Here is a 17877-nt window from a genome sequence, read left to right on the forward strand (position 1 = left end):
AAAGGAAGGGTCTGATTCTCCCTGATTTTGCACTCTGGCCAATGCCATCTTCATGTTGAATTGTTCTTTGGGAATTAAAAGATTGTTAATAAATGCTAAAGACAGTTATACATGGAAGCAGGGGGAGAACATAAAGGTCCTAACTTTCAGGACATTGCTAGAACTGCATTATGGTTGAATGTACTGAATTATTAGCTGAAGGAAAAACTGATCTGATTAATTTCCTGGCCACTCTTTGTTCCCCCCATATCTGGGAGGAGCTTTTGTCAGAGCTCAGGACCCTGTTCTGGCTTTTTGTCACAACCCTCTCTTTATCACTTGAGCTGCCTCCTGCACTGTCCACACACCATTCAGAAACATAGAGAGCTTTCAGGAGGTAGCAGTGCTTGTGCCTCACCATCATTGAGCCAACAGATAAAAGCTATTCAGGTTGATAAAACTTTGGGTTTGCTAGCTTGCTACTTGACCCCTTTACAATTTTCCATGTAGCAGCAGACCTTGAGGTCAGTGAATGTAAATCCCTACGTTAATAAATGTTTATCTGTTTGCAGAAGATATAACTCTCTGCTGTTTACTAGGGCAAAAGCATTCCCATTCAGAGTTGCCAGCACATGTGGCGAGTGTCACAGCTGCCACCAAATCTGCAGACTGCTTGCTGCTGAAAATCTGGCTTTGCTCACCCAAATAGGATCCCTTCTGCTAGTGCTCAGCATTATGGATGCTGTTCCCAAGGGACTGATGGAGCAGAGGGGGTGACAAGAGGGTGGCAACTGCCTGCAGAACTTGAGAGTGTTTCCTATTGTGTCAGGGAGATCAGGAGTTCATGGTGTATACACTTGTACAAAGAGAGTTCTTCGATGTGGAAACTTAGGGCAAGGGGAATATTTCTCTGTCTGCCCTGCGGAGTTCTGACTCCCAGGGAAGCACTGACTTTGACTCTCATTCATGGAGGCTTGAGATAAACTAAAGACCACAAAAGTGTGAAATAGATTATAGAGAGTAGTATAGTATGTCACTTGAGTGAGAAATTTAGGTTTTAGGATTTTTAATATGTTGTAGATGGGAAAAAGATAGAGGGTAATAGGGTGTTGTCTCGTGTTCCTTTTTCTTCCTTCTTCCTTCTTCTTCATGGGTTTAAGTAGTATCTTGTAATTAGGTAGAAAAATCCACATTGCAGGTCTTTAGGGGTCAGTTATTGGGTTAGAAGAGAAAATAATCTAAGTGTCACTTCTTAATTGGGCAACTTAGTTTTTGATTAGGCTTAAAAATCCCTTGTAACATGAGACTGCTAGCCATTTTTGTGCTGTTTTCCTATATGCAAGGTCTAGTGCAAACAGCGTGCTGAAGTTTTGATAAGATAACAATAAAAAAAGAAGCTGAAGACCAAAAAAGTCCTGTGCATCTCCTTTTCCTAACACAAAACTGCTCCAAGAGGGTTTCTCCTATCAGGGGAGCCCCCAGGGAGAGGCCCAACATAGGGCCAACAAAGCCATGGTATAAACCCTTTACATTTTCTTTGCCTCTTGTGTCCTGCGGTATCCTGCTATTCCTCCAGCACCTGCCCTTTTCCCAGCAAGATCAGCAGGAACAGAAAGCTTTCCCCACCCTCTAGTGATTGTCCAGCCACCTTCTCTCTCAGAGATGACAGAAGGCTGAGATGTTCTCTCATGCAGCAGCCATCCCCCATCTCCATGACCTGGGGTTCAAAGACATTTTGCAGCCAGTGAGCAGGGCTGAAAACGCCTCACGTCCCACATCATTCCCACAGTGAACACACAGCTGTGAACACAGCACCTTGCCCACACACCCAGAAGTGTAGCTACTTCCTGTACCTTATTTCCTGTACACCAACACCATGCTCATCCCAAACACACCTGGAACACAAACACATCCATGTTTTCTGCCACACCTCCCACCACAGAGTGGAAATGAACAGTGGAACACAGGGTTGAAAAAATGCATGGAGTAATACACAGTCGTGGCCTTCAGGTGATCACAGAAAAACTTGCAAGTGTAAAAGGAGGGAAAAACGAACCTGTAGTTCTCAGAAAAGTCTACAGCCTCTAAAGTGCCTCATCTATGGAGTGCAAAGGATGCCAAGAAAGCATTATGTCACAGGAAACCCTGAAAGAAGGAAGCTACACACAGCCATATTTCAGAGATGAAGAACCTTGAAATCCCCCTCTTTCCCTTTGCAACTGAAGGTTGCAAAATTAGAAAATTAGAGTCTGAAAAAGCAGGACCCTTCTGACTAGGACTGGATTGTGTTGGGATGAAAAGAGGGAGGTAAAGCTGGTGCATTTTCAGTTTGTGGTGTGCAGATGGAGGTAGTAGCATGGTGGAACAAGGTGTGGGAGGAGAGTGAGGAGACTGCAGGATATAGATGGACCTGGCAGAATTGCATGGGAAGCCCAGCACTGAAGTAACATATTGATTTCCAAGGCAGGAGTGAAAAGGACTTAAACTAATGCCAAAGGCATTGCAGAAAAAGCTGTTCCAGATTAGGTGGGTGGTTGCTCCAACAGGCATTCAGGCTTCAGGTACAGGACATCTAAATGCTTTTGCCTGGTGTCACATAGAAAACTCATGGCAGGGCAAGGGAGGGAACAGCTCACACAGGGATGACCCTTCTTTTTCTTTAGAGATGTTCTGAGCCCAAGAGCAAAATGAGCATATAATTGAGGACGTGGTATCATTATGCAGATATGCTGGCAATCTAATAAAGTATTTAGGAAAGAAAAAGTAGAAAACAATGGGTAAAACAAACCTTTTAGAATGAGAGCCAAGAAAAGGCAGGAGTGAAGCTGTGATTCACTATGTAAAAATGTATATAATAATGATGGAAAAAGTGATAATACAGACTAGAATCTGAAATAAGTATTGCTCCACTTTCCAGTGGTTGTTCAGATGTAATATTGGAATATTTCAGATCTCACTCACTCAGTGCATTTTTCCCAAGGAGCATACAACAGAAAATGAGTGGTGACAGGTCTGATCATATTTCATTAGTTTGCATGTTATTACTTCACACTTATATACTAAGTTCCATATGCCACTCTCAGTTCCTTCAGAAATTATCTATTCAGCCTCTCAGTGGCCCCATGGGGTAGCCCTTACTGTCTCCAGCCTGCTGCTGGGGAAATGGAGGTGCAGACATGTGGACTGGCTTGCCTCAAGGCCATGCAATGAAACAGAGTCAGAAAAAAAAGCCTTGTCTCCCTGATCTCTAGAACTTCTAATAACAAGCTTCTGCTCTTTACACAGCACAATTTGAAATGTGGATTCTGTACATTCATAGATCTTTCATTAATGAAAGAACCCTCTCATTAGCTCTAGGAACACAGTGTTGTAACATTTTGATGTTCTGCCATTTGTGGACTGGAAAAGCTCTGATTTCTTTGCCAGAAGCAGCAACAATAAGGTAGTTCCTCCTCTTGACGTACTGCCAAGGAAACACTGCTGAATTGTCTATGAGCAACAGCTCTCTGCAAAGCTCTTTGATACATTTATCTGTGCCTTCTTTCTCTGGAACAAAATAGAAATCACAGTGCAGGCCTGGAGAAAAAAAAAGGCTCATTTTCTTCTTGTCATTTGAATTTTGTTGGATTTTTGGCAACTTTAAAGTATTTAGTATCTGGTCTCCCATTTTACTATGAACATGTTTCATAAACTTTGCAAATTTTGACTGTTCCAGAAGGCAGAATGAAGTGGGTATTTGGGCCGGTTTCTGAGCTCTTGAAAAATTACAAAGCTGCTAAGGTAGGTTCATATTTCAGCATCTTTTTAATTGTAATATTCTCATATTTTTCCAGAAAGCAGAAAACACACACAAGTAGGGCATCCCATGCAGAAGGAACTGTAATTTGGCATGGTGTACTAACACTTCTCTTGACTTGGGTGTTGTAGGCCAGTTGGTCCCATAGCTTAGACATTTTCTCTGCTTTCTGCAGTTGGTGTTGGGTTGTCCAAACTACAAAATCACAAAAATCTCCTCTGCAAAGAATTCTGGGTTAGAGCCTGCTCCCCAGGGAGGATCTGAACATGCCACCTGGTCTAGCAGCATGTGCTTGAACAAGATAATAAAGAAACAATTCTAAAAGGAAAGTAAGCCATGCTGGCAATCCAGAGTGAGGTAGCAACAAGAAAAGAACACCACTCAGTGACTTAAAATCTAAGCTTTGCTTGCTGAGGGAGATGATTTAGTGGATGGTTGGCAATTTCTAGCTGTGAAACACAAACCCACACATACAAATAATCCAACTGAAAACTCTATTTGTGCCTGTGAGGGGTACCAGGGGCAACAAGTCTGTATTGAGCAGGGTTTCTGTAGCAAGGCTGCCAGGCTGTCATGTGCAGGAGCTGCCTCACAGGTACTTGCAGCTAACTTTGATATGGATGTGAACAGTCCAGGATGCTTCAGAAACCTCAGCCTGTCAAAACCAGTCAGAAGAACCCCAACAGAGAATGTGACACCCCTGCTCAAACAGATTTAAGAAAGAGCAACACCCAGAGCGGGGACTGTGAGGGACTGAGGGACTGTGGTTTGTGGAAAACCCACATCAGAGTAGAGGAAAATGAGCCAAATGCATGGATTGGCAGAGAGAAACCACTGCATTCCAACCTCAGCCCCCTGCACTGCCCACCACATCCTTGAAGGGACAGGAAGAGATTGAGTGTAATGCATGGGAAAAAGAAGGTAAGTTGGGACCAAGAAGGTCTCAACCTTCTTGGGAGTGGTGTTGGACTGAAATTGAGTTGGGAGGAAGAGGAAAAAAAAGGTGTTTATCTAAATATTTGTTTAATCATTTCGGGGGTTTTTTGGGTTTTGTGGGGTTTTTTTTGTTGTTGCTGTTTTTTGGGTTTTTTTGTTTTGTTTTGTTTTGTTTGGTTGGTTGGTTGGTTGGTTGGTTTTTTTTTGTTGTTGTTGTTTTTTTTGTTTTTTGTTTTTTTTTTTTCTCAAAGGCTGAGTCAGTGATCAAACATTTGCTCTAGCTGGTGATAAATTAAATTAAATTCTCCAAGTCAAGTCAAGACTCCTTTGGCCATGACAAGTGCTCTTACTCCATCTGGTAAAACTGTCCAAGAGCAACCTGTTGGTACAGCTTGTACATGTATCAGTTCCAACTCAAGTTTAGCCTTCTGTGTGATGAGGTTCCTGTCCTCAGCAACAATTGTTTTACTGCCTAATAGAGGTGGCCAGAAAGTCACCAATTTCATCATTTTCAGGTCAGGCAAGGCTGCTTTAGATTAATGGTCATTTCTGGTGTCACTAATATGTTACAGTGATGTAAGGTTGTTACCATTTCCTCTGTGTTTCTTTCTGATCTGTACCTGAATTATTTGGAGCAGCAAGGATGTAGCTCAGAGCCTTGGGTGAGCTTTCCTCCAACAGCTGTTTGTGCTTTTCTCATTTTCCCTAGGACTTACCAGATTCAGTTCTCATTTTGTCTGAGTGATAGTTCTGGCAAGTTGCATCATATGACAAGCCTAACTTCCATTTCCAAAGGATCTCAAAGCAATCTACCGAGATTGATACTAAAATGATCATCCTGGTTCTGGAAAGGCAGCTGTTCTTCAAGCTGCAGAAAACAATCACAGATCAGCTACCTACAGGGTAGAAAAAGCATTAAAACCTCAGGGCTCTGAAGCAGGAGAGGGGGAATACTGTCTGCTGGAACTGGATCAATACTTGCAGAAAACCTGAAGATAATTCATTCATGAACACAGTTTGAAAATAATATTCTGTTTTCAAATGACATGATTTTGATTGGAAAAATGAAAGAGTCATGCATAATGTGGGAGTCTTGAAAGCAGTAAAAATGAAAGACTAACTTACATAAGGAAATAGCAGAAAAAATTTATAGGGTGTCTACAATTTGGTGATTGTGTGTTTTCTGTAGAGTTTTGTATTGCCTCTTAAAAAGTACAGAAAAAAGAGATGGGTTGCACTAGTCTAACCTAGTGTGAGACAGAAAACCCCCAGTTATTCTGGTTTTCCACTTTCAACAACTATCATAAGCTTTTTCTATTAAGAACTCATGCCTTAGTCAAAGGACTCAAATAACCACTGCTTATGTAAGATATTTATTTGTCTGCCTGGTGGGGTGTAGGAGCTGTGAATCTCCAAACTGTGGAACAGAGATTAAAAAGTCATTAGATGGGACAGATTCAATAATGTTAGTGCAGCACCCAAGACCACAACATTAAGTAGGATTCACTGCTATGAAATTTAGACAAAAGCTTGTCAACCCTATCAATTCTGTGAAAGTGTTTACAGTGTAAAGGAGAATAACCATACCCTTCCAGCTGGATAACAATGACAAAGGAACTAATACACTTCTCTGGAGTAAGAAATACCAAGAGCCTTTAAAGGTCAGGAAAGAGCATTAAAGGAGCTTCAAAAATTTACACTAGAAGAAAAATATTAGCTGCTTGTTTCTGCTTTCACTGGCATTACAGAAAAGCTTCAGGTTGGGTTTTATCAGAGCATGCTCTGCATCTAAAATCTGAGACAAGATTCTGCTCTAGGCTACATTCCTGGCACTGAGATGGGTAGAGCTGCATAGTAACATCTTGCCTAGTCTGTAAGCACCAGCTTAAAATCTCTCTCCTTCTCTGGCATCAAAACAAGTAATTTGATAAAATCAGGCTTCCTTCAAGCATTTTTTTTTTCCTGGAGAATGCAATACTAATCAAATGCATTTCATCAAAATACATGGGAATTTGAAAGAAAAAACAAACAACAAACAGAACAACAAAATTAATTAGCAAGTCTGACTCACTCACATGCTTTATTTGATGTCAACTGACAAGACTCTGGTCCAGAAGTTATGAAAAAAATTAAAAAGCAATTTTAATTAATTGAAAATACCAAAATGCATGTCTGCAGAAACATTACATTTAATTGGAAGTTTATTTCAAACATATTATTTGCTGCTATTTAATTACTGTTGCAAAGCATATTTTAAAGGTTCAAAGTGCTGAGAACTGCCAGATCTGGCAGCATCTGCTCCTGTAGGAAGTTGATAAGACAGGATTTTTTTACACACATGATATTTTCTTCTGCTTTCCAAACTAGCTGCATAAAGTAGGACCTATTCTTAGAAGTTATAAGCAGAAAATCAACTGAAAGTTCCACCCCAAACCACAACAGTGGAATTAATGGATATTTCACCCCTCTAATACCCAAAATGCTGACAATACAAAACAAGTCAGATCACAGTGGAAAATTCCCTTCTTCCTCTGTGATTAATATTACTAAACAAAATAGACTAGAAATACAAATTCTTTTAAAAGTGCTGATTATCTAAACTTGTTTTTTCTGCAGATTTTTCCCCAACAGTCTATACACAGCAGAACTGCTTTCAAGTTGTATAAAACAGCATAAGAAAAAGTTTAGCCATTTAACACCCTGAAGGCAGCATAGAACAGAAAGCTAACAGGGTTTTCACCAAGACAAAAAGAAAGGCAGATATATTTAATAATCTCCCTCTGTTTTTCTGATGAGCAGCTCAGCAGTGTACAGTGTCTTTAAAAGAAAGCTGTGCTGTAATATTTATTTTTTTCTTAAAATGTATACACATTGGTTTTATTCCATAGCCCAAATAATTTCCCACATCTCCAGTGCTGTCAGTATAGTTTATAAATCTAATAGTTGATTATGGAAAAGTCACAAAATTGCAGAAGTAACACAATCCTATTCCTTTCATGCCTCAGACTCTATAGGGAGAATGGGACAAAAATTCCATGTGCAGAGAAAAGACTTGTATATTCATGAGGACTTGTATATTCATGACTTGTATATTCATACATATTAAACAGGAGACTGCTCCTCAGAGGCTGAAACAACACCCCAGGTGAGAGGAATTTAAAAGCCAAGGATCCTGCCTGGTTTGCTTTACATTCTGCTAGGAAGAAATACAGAAAACAACAGAATTTACTGAAGTATTTGGAGCACCACTTCTGTTTTTCTTACATGTTCTGTTTGGTTTTGTAATTTAAAGTTAATAGCTCTTATAGAAAACTAAAGAACACAAACAAGTAACTTTTCAAATTGTTTCTGAACAGGTAACAATTTAAAAATAACTAAGGTATGATGAGAATTAAACATTCTTTAAGATACCTATGAAGAATGCAGGAAAATAATAAGCTACTATTGCATAACATTAATTAACCTTACTTTTTTTTAATACCAAAGATTATATTTTCAGAAATATTCTTTAGGCAACAACTGTTTTGTCATCTCAAACCTCCTGGGTGTTACACTAGCATCTCAATTTTCTTGGTAAAAACCAGCTTTATTTCTGTAACAAACATACTTCTTCCAGCTAATTCTAATAAATTATTTTGTGACTGCTTAGGGCAATGAACCTAACAACATAATCATCAGTATTTTAAGAGATACTGTCATAAAATACTACAAGAATGTCCCTAAAAAGTCATCACAGTCATCCTGTCATGTAGTCAAGGTGTTGTGGCACAGCACAGGACATTTTGTGATTGTGGCCTACTTGTCACAAAAATTGGAGCTATATTTATCTGTCTGCTGAATCCCATGGGAAGAAGTGCTGGATGAGGGGTCTGGCAGGACTTCTTTAGACCTGTTCTTTAGGGAGAAATGTGTTCTGGAGGAAACTCTGAGCAGGGGGCAAACAGACCGCTTAGGGGTGGTGCAGGGCACTTGAACCATGGCCAAGGTGGGTCTTAGGACAAAGGACTGGAAGATGAAGAGCTGCACTCATTTGGCTACAGAAAAAAGTAAATTTGTCAGTCCTTAATCCCTTGGGGTAGGAAACTGTTCAGTGGCTGTGGCTGTACTTCTTCTGCTGCAGTATTATTGCAAAGTCTTTCACCCCCTGCTCTCTTGACTCCATTCCTGCCATCAGCTTCCTTTTGCCTTTTTATAAACCAACAAATGCACTAAGCAATAATACTGGGCAGGAAAACAGAAAAAGTGACTAGTGAAGAAATTGTTAGAAGCAATTCACGTTTATTTTCAGCTCAGCAGGGTAGCAGGTTCACTCCTTCACAGCTATTTACATAGCAATGTAACACTAGAAGCCCTGCTCCAGTTTTCTCCAGGTACAAACATAAAGAATTTAGGTTAGAAAGGTCCTGTGGACATCATTTGATCACTTGCAAAAATAGGCCAGATTCAAACTCCAGGATAGCTTTCAGCTTTGGTGCATGTCACCAGTGTCACAAAAGAGGGAAATAAACTCAGAGCTTGCATGAGCTCACAGATTACAAGCTCACCTCTCCCTAGGACTTCAAAACAGCAGTGATAGTGCTCAAGTACCTCTGAAAATGACTGAGCGACTCAGAGGAATCTCTCCTCCCCCTTCTCTATAATTTTGAAGACTGTCTGTCACTAGGGGAGGGCTGTGAATGTGAACATCACCAGAGTGATTGTGAATGGAGCCAGGAGCAGCACTCAGACCTCCTGTGGCAGCTGCAATCATTCCTTGCAGTGTGGCAGGTGGCACAGGAGCAAGGAGCACAGCTCCTCTCAGAGAAACTTCACAGGAATCAGGCCTTAGTAGAGCTCTCCAAAGAACACTTCCCCAGACAAGGTCCACAGAGGTCACTGACAAGACTTCTTACAAATCCATGGGGCAGGGACTTGACAGCTGGAAGCATGGATGGCACCATTCAGCAGAACAGCATGGTTCTGTCCAGGGCTGGTGGACTCGACCCTGTGAGAGACAGAGCACACAAGCAGGGCAACACTACAGAGGGATCCCCACATTGGCAGGGGGAAGAACATCTCACAGCTTTGGAGGGAAGAGACCTGCTGCAGTTAGACTTCATGAGCTGATGTCAGGGAGGATCTATCCTGGGACACAGAAGGTCTGGCAGTGGGACTTGTGATGCCTGGAGCTCCATGTGAGACTTGTAGTTTGCCAGTCTCACACTGGGCTCTCCATTTCCCACCACTAAAGAACAAAATGTTCTGTCCCACAAGGGACTTTTTGCTGTTCTACTAAAGGCATTTGGGACAGAAAGTATAAAGTGTCCCAGTTAAAGTATCCAGTTAAAATCATCTGTATGGGTGTGTGAAAGGTGGAAGCCTCTGCTTCATTAAGGTTATCCAATCAAGGCCTTGTTCAGTGCAAAAGAGCATAATGAGGACAAAATTATGAAATAGAAATCCACAGACACAAATATTCAAGAAATAGCAGACAAAGCTGCAAAGTCCAAGTCTTCAGCTACAAATTGATTGATGTGCCATCAAAAACCTCCAGGCACAGCATTGGACAGGAGCACCCTGGGCTTTGGAACAGGTAAGAAAGGTGGGATGAAAATGGAGCAGGAGGATTTGAGTACCTTCAAGGTGGTCCTGCATGCCTGTGCAAAACTTGTTGATGAACTTTTAGGGGATGAAGAGGAAAGAGAAGGGAGGAGGTGAAGCAAGGGATGGGTCTGAGCCTCTGGGAGTAGCTGATGATTGCAGGAACAATCACTGTGTCACAGTCTTTTGCTTGCATGTACGCTGTCTCTGGTGGGACCTACAGACAGGAATATAGCAGCTGTGTCCACTAGCCTGGGATAGAGGTTCCCAGGTCTACCTGCACCCCACTGGGCTCTGGCAGCTGGGCAGGAGGAAGCCCTTAGCTGCATGGCCCTTAGCCATAGCCACTCTGAACATCCCTTAGCTGCTGTGTTCATTGCTGGCTGACTTCTGTCGAACACCAGGAGACTTTTCATGTCAGAGAGGGGAAGAGTCTCAGGTCTTCTATCTAAAAGTACAAAGGAAACTCCATACTCACTTTTCGTCACTCAGTTTTGAGCCATCTTCCCAGGCCCAGTCCCCATGCGTGTCCCTCTGCAAACCACTCCAGTGGGATTTGGTGTGTAGTATCTGGAAGAAATCCTAGGAGGGATGGAAAGGCAGAGAGATCAGAGAAACCCAGTCAAGTTATAGGTTTTGAAGGGTAAAGAAAGAAGCACTGTGTGAGAGAGGAAATTTTGGGGTCATTTCTGAATGTGAACACCTACTCCCTTCCTTCCTAGAGGGACCTGTTTTGTGAGACTCAGCATTTCAGAGTGCCAGGCAGCTTCCCCAGCTGTGGGTTCTGAGGGCTGAACTCATGACAAAAAAAAACTTAGCTGAGGCAGGCAGAAAGAAGCAAGTCCCTCTTGCAAAGTGTCTAAGGGAAAGCCTCGTCTTTGCCAATGCAGGGAGGTGGTGGGTGGGTCCCAGGAGCCTTTTACACTCTCCCTTCCTCCCAGAGGGAAGGAACTGCCATAACAGTGCCTGGGATTTGCTCCCACTCCATCCTGCCCTTGCCCCTGCAAAGGCACCCACCATTTCACTGGCATTGCTGATCACCAGGAGATAAGCTCCCTGTGCCCAGCAGGATTCCTGGATGGAATTCCAGTGCTGCTTCTCCTTGGAGAAGGAGTAACACCTGCCTCTGTAGGTCACCCACTTCTCAGGGTAGCATGGACATGGGCAGCATGAAAAAGAATCATACCTGTCTCTTCCCATTCATAGTCATGCCTAGTTCCTTACAAGTACATTTCACAAAGGCGTTCTTTCAGAAAAGGATTCTCCCCACTTACAGTAATGCCATCCCTGGAGTTCTTCTGAGACTGGCAAAGAATCAGAGCCTTTGAAGGAATCTGTGAAGGGCATCCATTTTCCAGATGGAAATAGGTGTGAGAGCAAGTCTTCTTTTAAAGAGAAGAGGTCCATGCTCTTCTTGGACCATTGAGCAGATTTCAAGAGCTCTGCTGTGCTCCCTGACAAAGGAGATTTATTTACCCTTGGTAATAAAACACACTGTTATTCCCAGCAAGGCCAAGAAGAGGATCCCTAGGATCACTGCAATAATCCAGCAGGTAGTAGATGAAACAGGAGAACCTAACAAAAGAACATAAATGTGAGAAAGGTGAAGTTTTCTTAATGGAACCAGCTGTAAAAATACAATTCATGTCAAACTGCAGTGTCAGTTTACCTCAAGCCTGCACTCATGTCAGAGTCCAAGAATGTCTGAGAGAGTTCTTTTCGATATTCCACACGTTGATAATTTAACCTTTAATAGCAAATTCACTTATTTGAAGATGTGATGTTTCATGAGATTCTGATTTATCAGAATCAACCACAGCTATGTGTTGGAAGCACAATACAAGAGCAAACTAACAGAATGAAGCAATTTCAATAAAGACATGAAGCATAATGTAAATGTGATTCTCACTGGCAGAATTTATGATATGCTCACCATTGCAACGCTGGCTAGGACAAGGAAGAAATAAGTATCAGGATATATATATATATATATATATATATATATATATATATATATATATATATACTGTCCCATGCTGGTCTGGTTAACTTAGAAAGACATTCACACTCTTTTGATTAACTCATGAACAAAAATTTACACAGCCAGCTGATATAATCAGCTGATCCACCCAACTGATATAAATGTAAATAATAAAAAAAAAATCAGTCACTGCATACTTCATCGATACATTGCACTTTTCTTTGAGAGTCCCTCCCTTGAGACTTACCCCATTATAGGGGCTTATTGATCAGTCACAACTCAGCTTTCCATCTGAAGGGAAATCTAAATACCATGAATGTTTTGATACAGCACCAACAGAAGTTCTTAGATCACTCTGTTGGAGCTGCAAGTCTCCAACTTTAACCTACGTTGAACTGCCCCTCCTTCCCAACCTCAAACAGCAGGACAGAAAGTAAAAATTTTTAGCATACAAATGCAAATCTCTAATTCAGATGTGAAATCTGCTAGACTGCTTATTTACTAATGCATGGATCTTTTCCATTATTAAGAGACGTTACCTTTGTTCTTGATGTCCCTGTTCTTCTCTGTTCTTTGTCTTCTCCTCTGTTTCTTGGCAGTGCTCTGTTTCACGTGCAGAGAGAAGTGTTCCTTTTTATCCCTGTCACATGCATTTAAGTGTTGCTTTTTTTAATTTTGCTTTACTTGGAATTTAGAAGTCCCGTCTGCCACAAAGCCTGAACATGGATCTGGATTTCCCTGAGGGGCAGATCAGCTTTCCTCTCAGCACTTTGGAATAATTTCTAATGACAGAGCATATTATTAGCAGAAAAGTAATATACATAAGGAATGATGTCATACATCAGCTTTTTGGAATACAAAATGGTTTAAGCAATGACAATAGCTCACAAAGAGGTCGATCTTTTGTGATTAAACTGCTGCTCTGATGGATGCTCCATAAATAATGGTTAGACAGGGAAGCTTGCTTTGACTGGGGGAGTGAAGTAATCTAGCATTCTTCACATAATGTAAATAAGCAATTTAGGCTTGACCAAGATGGAAAAGGTGAGGAATTAAATTTCCTCATATAGCAAACAGGTAATTCTAGTGGGATAATTTACAGATTGCATTTCTCTTTCACTGCAAGCATCATTGATGAAAGCAATGCAGGTATGTTTGATCTGTATCAACATCCTTAATTATATCTGTTTGTTTATTTATATTAACAACACAGCAAAACACAAGAGTTTGAGAATTGGGACAAGAAAATTGAGGGGGGGTTACCTTAACTCCACAGGAGGAAGCTGAAATTTAACAATAGAACAGGTGGTGCCTGTGTCCTATTCTCCATATGTGACTCTACAGGGTGGCAAAGCAGCCATTACCATCTGACTGAAACAGAGCAACTGCGAGATGAGAAATAATTATTGTGGTGACCCACACAGGAAGCTTGAATTCTTCCACTCCAGAACAAAGCTCTACCATTTCAGACCTCTAGTGACAACCATGGCAACCTGTTCCTGCCATAGTTGCACCAAACTCTGAGCTATTTCTAATGTCATGTTCATGGAGCAAGAGAATATATTGGAATGGTTCAATCCGTGGAATCCATTATTAAATCATATGCTTGTACTGCCAGCCCTTTTCCACTACAACAGTTTCACTGACCTATCCAACAGTATCAGCCTTTCCACCTCAACTCTTTGATTTATGTAGAAAAAAGTTGCTCACATTTGCTTAAGGCTAGGTCAGGCCTTCACTTCAGACAGAAACAGAAGCTATAGTACCTTCAGAACAGGAAACTTCACAAATCATTAATTTTGTTACTTCTGAGAATTATTAAAATCTGAAAATATAATTCTATTAAAATTTGTGTGATTATTTTTACTTGCTAGGCTACCAGGAACATATATGTTTAATTTTCAAATATATAAATATTTTCTACGCATTTCCTTTCCCTTCTTTTTCTTCTTATACTCCATTTATTTTTTAGAACACAAAGAACTGGTCAGGGACATAAAGGCTGGCAGTAATCATGAGATGCTGGAATTCCTGAAAAGAAGGGAAGAAAAATACAAAACCAAAATCAGAATCAAGCCTGGACTTTGAGAGAACAGATTTTATTCTGCTCAGGAGTCTGTGTTCACAGGAAAAATCCAGTGGCAGAGAATCCTGTAGAGAAGAGAGGCTCGGGATGGGACTGGTTTTCAAGGATCAGCTCCACTGAACTCAATAATGGTCTGTCTCAAAAAAGCAGGATACAAAACCAAGGTGGCAGCAAATGCCTTCAAGAAGGCAGGGAACTACAGGACAGTCAGCCTGACATGAGGAACCAACATTTTAAAATAAATCTTTACAATAAACCTTTGGCTACTGAAAGGGACTCCTTGGGCTTGGACAGGTTGTTCTGTCTTGTGCTGTGTGGCCTAATAAGGTCTAAAGGAGATTTTTCACAGCCTCCACATCCAAAGATCTCCTCTTCCTCCCTCACTTCACTTTGTGTGGTGTGTGGTTTAAGGGCTGGCAGGTCCATGCCAGCTTCAGGGACAGTCCTGTAGGAATGAGCTGCAGGATGCTGTTGACCCATTTTCATAGAATAATTTTGTGGCTTTTGGTATTTCAAACTCATCCAGACAGGGTAGTGATTCAGGGGGCAAAACAAGCTAGTACAGTTCCTCCTAGAATCAATTGTGCACACAGCAGAAATCACACAAACGGTGAACACTGACTGAACAAACAACTGTAGCCCTGTTTTACAAGTTTGTGGCTCCTTGTGAGCAGATTTTTGACATAAACATCAGACTTCTCCCACTTGCCAGCAAGCTGGATCTAAACTCTGCCCCTACATCCCTGATTTCTTCACTGTGCTGCTGCAGCTGACTGTAAATTCTATCAAAAATTTTAAATACAGAATGCAGGATTTAATTAAATAAAATCAATAATTTAGTGTAAGAGATTAAGTAATTACACTTATTAAACTTAACTCATCAAACTAAATGCTCTTCTCCAGCTTGGAGCTGGAGTACATTTGTTCCAAAAATACACATTAAAAAAAAAAAATTGTCGATCACAGACAATTCAACTTGTATCTAGCTCCTCTTTTTTTTTTTTCTCACAAGCAGTAAACCACAGTAAATCCACACTTTGAAAAGATAACACCAGCTCACAGGGAATGCTTTTTCTGAAGACATTAATTTAAACCAGACAGGAAATATCAGCTTCGATTGAAGACAGGCTGAGGTCAAGAGTTGAGAGCTGCAGCTCAGCTGTGGACATGCTGTTGGTGTAATGAAAAAAGTAACAACTGACCACGACCAGGCTCAGGCATAAATATTTAATTGTTCTCATTCTTGTTGCAATGATTCTGGCAGAAAGTTAAGATGTCTCCAGTGGCAACAGCTCTGCTATAGCCTTTCCACATCAAAATAGTCTCTTCTTACCTCACCCTTCACCTCCATGTACTGAATTTTGAAGAACTAATCATAGGAAGCTGATCAAATAAAAAATAAAATATTTCTGCAAGGCCATATGGGAGTTGAGCACGTCCACTTCATGACAGTCACCCAATTAAGGTCCATTTAAATGCAAAAGAGCATAATAAGCTACAGAGACACAAACCTGGTGTACATAAAATAACAGAGTATTTTCCACATAATATCAGAGGATGGATGTGAAATTCTGCGCTGTTTTATTTCTGATACTGTTGTACCTGAAAAGGGTACAGTGGGGGCTGTTTATAAAACTAGGCAAGAGGAAAACCCCAGTTCATCTCCTCCTTTTATCATAGATAGAAGGACCTGTTAAACCATCCAAAAATATGAGAGTACCATGAAACTTTTGTGAAAAAAGTAGCCTTTTTATGTGTCTTGGACAGCTGGGGGCATGTTGGTGGATTATTGCTATTTGTTGATGGTGCAGCACCTGCTATAAATAAAATCACAAGCTGTAGGAGGTAGCACATAAACCAATGCACTCTCACATTCTTATGACCAAACCAAAGCCCTCACCAAAAATGCAATTCTGTGAATGCAGAAAAGCAAGAGTACTGCAGTTCTTCTCTTCTGTGTGGCTGAATGAGAGTCCTTTGCAACATGCCCACTGTAGCACAAAGATGATTTTGCAGTTCAAAGACTTAAAAAGTTCATATTGCTCATATGTGGTTTCAGAAAATTCCAAGCATGGTGAAGCCAAATCATACCAGGAAAATTTAATATCTGTGCCTCCTGTCTGTTGTCACTTTTTGGACCACTTTTTTCACTCTCTGTCTGCTCTGGACAGGATTTCCTCATCCTTAGGAAATCTATTGGATCTAATTCAGTCTCTCACTGAAAATGTGCTCAGATGCCTGAAGAAGACAGGTAGAAGAGATAAGCCTTTATGTGCACTGAAAGATAAGCTACATTTAAGAAGAATAGAGGAACAATCCACCAGAAACTAACTAAATCATGCAGATGGCTCTGTCATCTTTGAGAAAATTAAATATAATAATTAAAAGGCAACATTTTTGATGGGAACAAAATATTCTAATTAAACAACTAAAACAAAGTCTATCACTAAAAACTGAAAAGCCATGATTCCCCACAAAACAACTGAAAAATTTCCACCAAGTCCTCAGTGGGTTCACTAAGGAGAAATTGATGCATGAGTCTACATTGATCCTAAAATGGAGACTGCTATGTGGAAAAGATTTCTGTATAGACTACTTCAAAAAGCAGGGAGAGCAGTTAAACTAGGGTAACTCCACATGTACAATTACTTTATGCCTGTATAAAATTTATTCTAATTTCCAATCAGTTACTTCCAAACCAACATAAATTAACCAGGGGAAGACAAATCAGAGTAAGAGTGCTTACATTCTTAGAATGAATAAGGCCATTTTATTGAAGAAAAATGAAATTATATCTTATCATACAGTAGGAAAATGCCTTTCTGTGGGCAAATTCATTAGCAGGGTCTTGGTACAGATTTGCTTGCAGGGGAAACCAAAGTAGATCTTTTGTTAGAGGCTGTGAGGTGTTCACCATCTGAATTCCCATGGATTTCCTTGATCACAGCTCTCACAACAGAAATAAAATATGAGGATTTGTGTAAGGCAGAGCATTGCTTTCTGTGCTCTGAGAACAGTGCTGCATTTGTTACCTTTAGTCTCTGTTTGACAAGGCTCCCTGTGCATTATTTGTCAGCCCTGCAGCAGCACTGGGGATGCTTTCACAGCTCTGAGATTGTATTACCTCCTACAAACCCACCTTTCACAGGCAAGACCTTTCTGAATATCCACTCTTCAGTGGGAGGTTTGAACCAATCAAATGCTTTTTTAAATGAATAGTTTATTCACCAAAGATAACTGTGAATTTGACCTAATTTACCAGGTAACTTTGAGCCTGTTTTAAAGTGATGGAGAGAGAAGAGGATGTTGTTATTTTACCATTTGGAAAAGAAGGTATCTCAGTTCTCCAGGTCAGATTTACACCAACTGGTTTATGAAGATCCAGGTGGCAATTAGCCAACACCGTGGGAGAAGTCAGAAAGCTGACTGCTTCCTCTTGAATGGACTTTGCAATGTCCCAGTGTATAGTGGTGACACATGTACTGTATGAACTCACATTACATTTATTCACGGAAGCAA

The 17877-nt window shown here is 40.7% G+C and overlaps 1 pseudogene; it reads right to left on the bottom strand.

The window, feature by feature from the left end:
* Window positions 1–9535: 9535 nt before the first annotated feature.
* LOC128807741 (killer cell lectin-like receptor subfamily G member 1) lies at window positions 9536–15709 on the bottom strand (annotated as a pseudogene).
* Between the last annotated feature and the right edge of the window lie 2168 nt (window positions 15710–17877).

The sequence above is a fragment of the Vidua macroura genome, chromosome 5 (genome assembly GCF_024509145.1).
Source record: "Vidua macroura isolate BioBank_ID:100142 chromosome 5, ASM2450914v1, whole genome shotgun sequence".
NCBI lineage: Eukaryota > Metazoa > Chordata > Aves > Passeriformes > Viduidae > Vidua > Vidua macroura.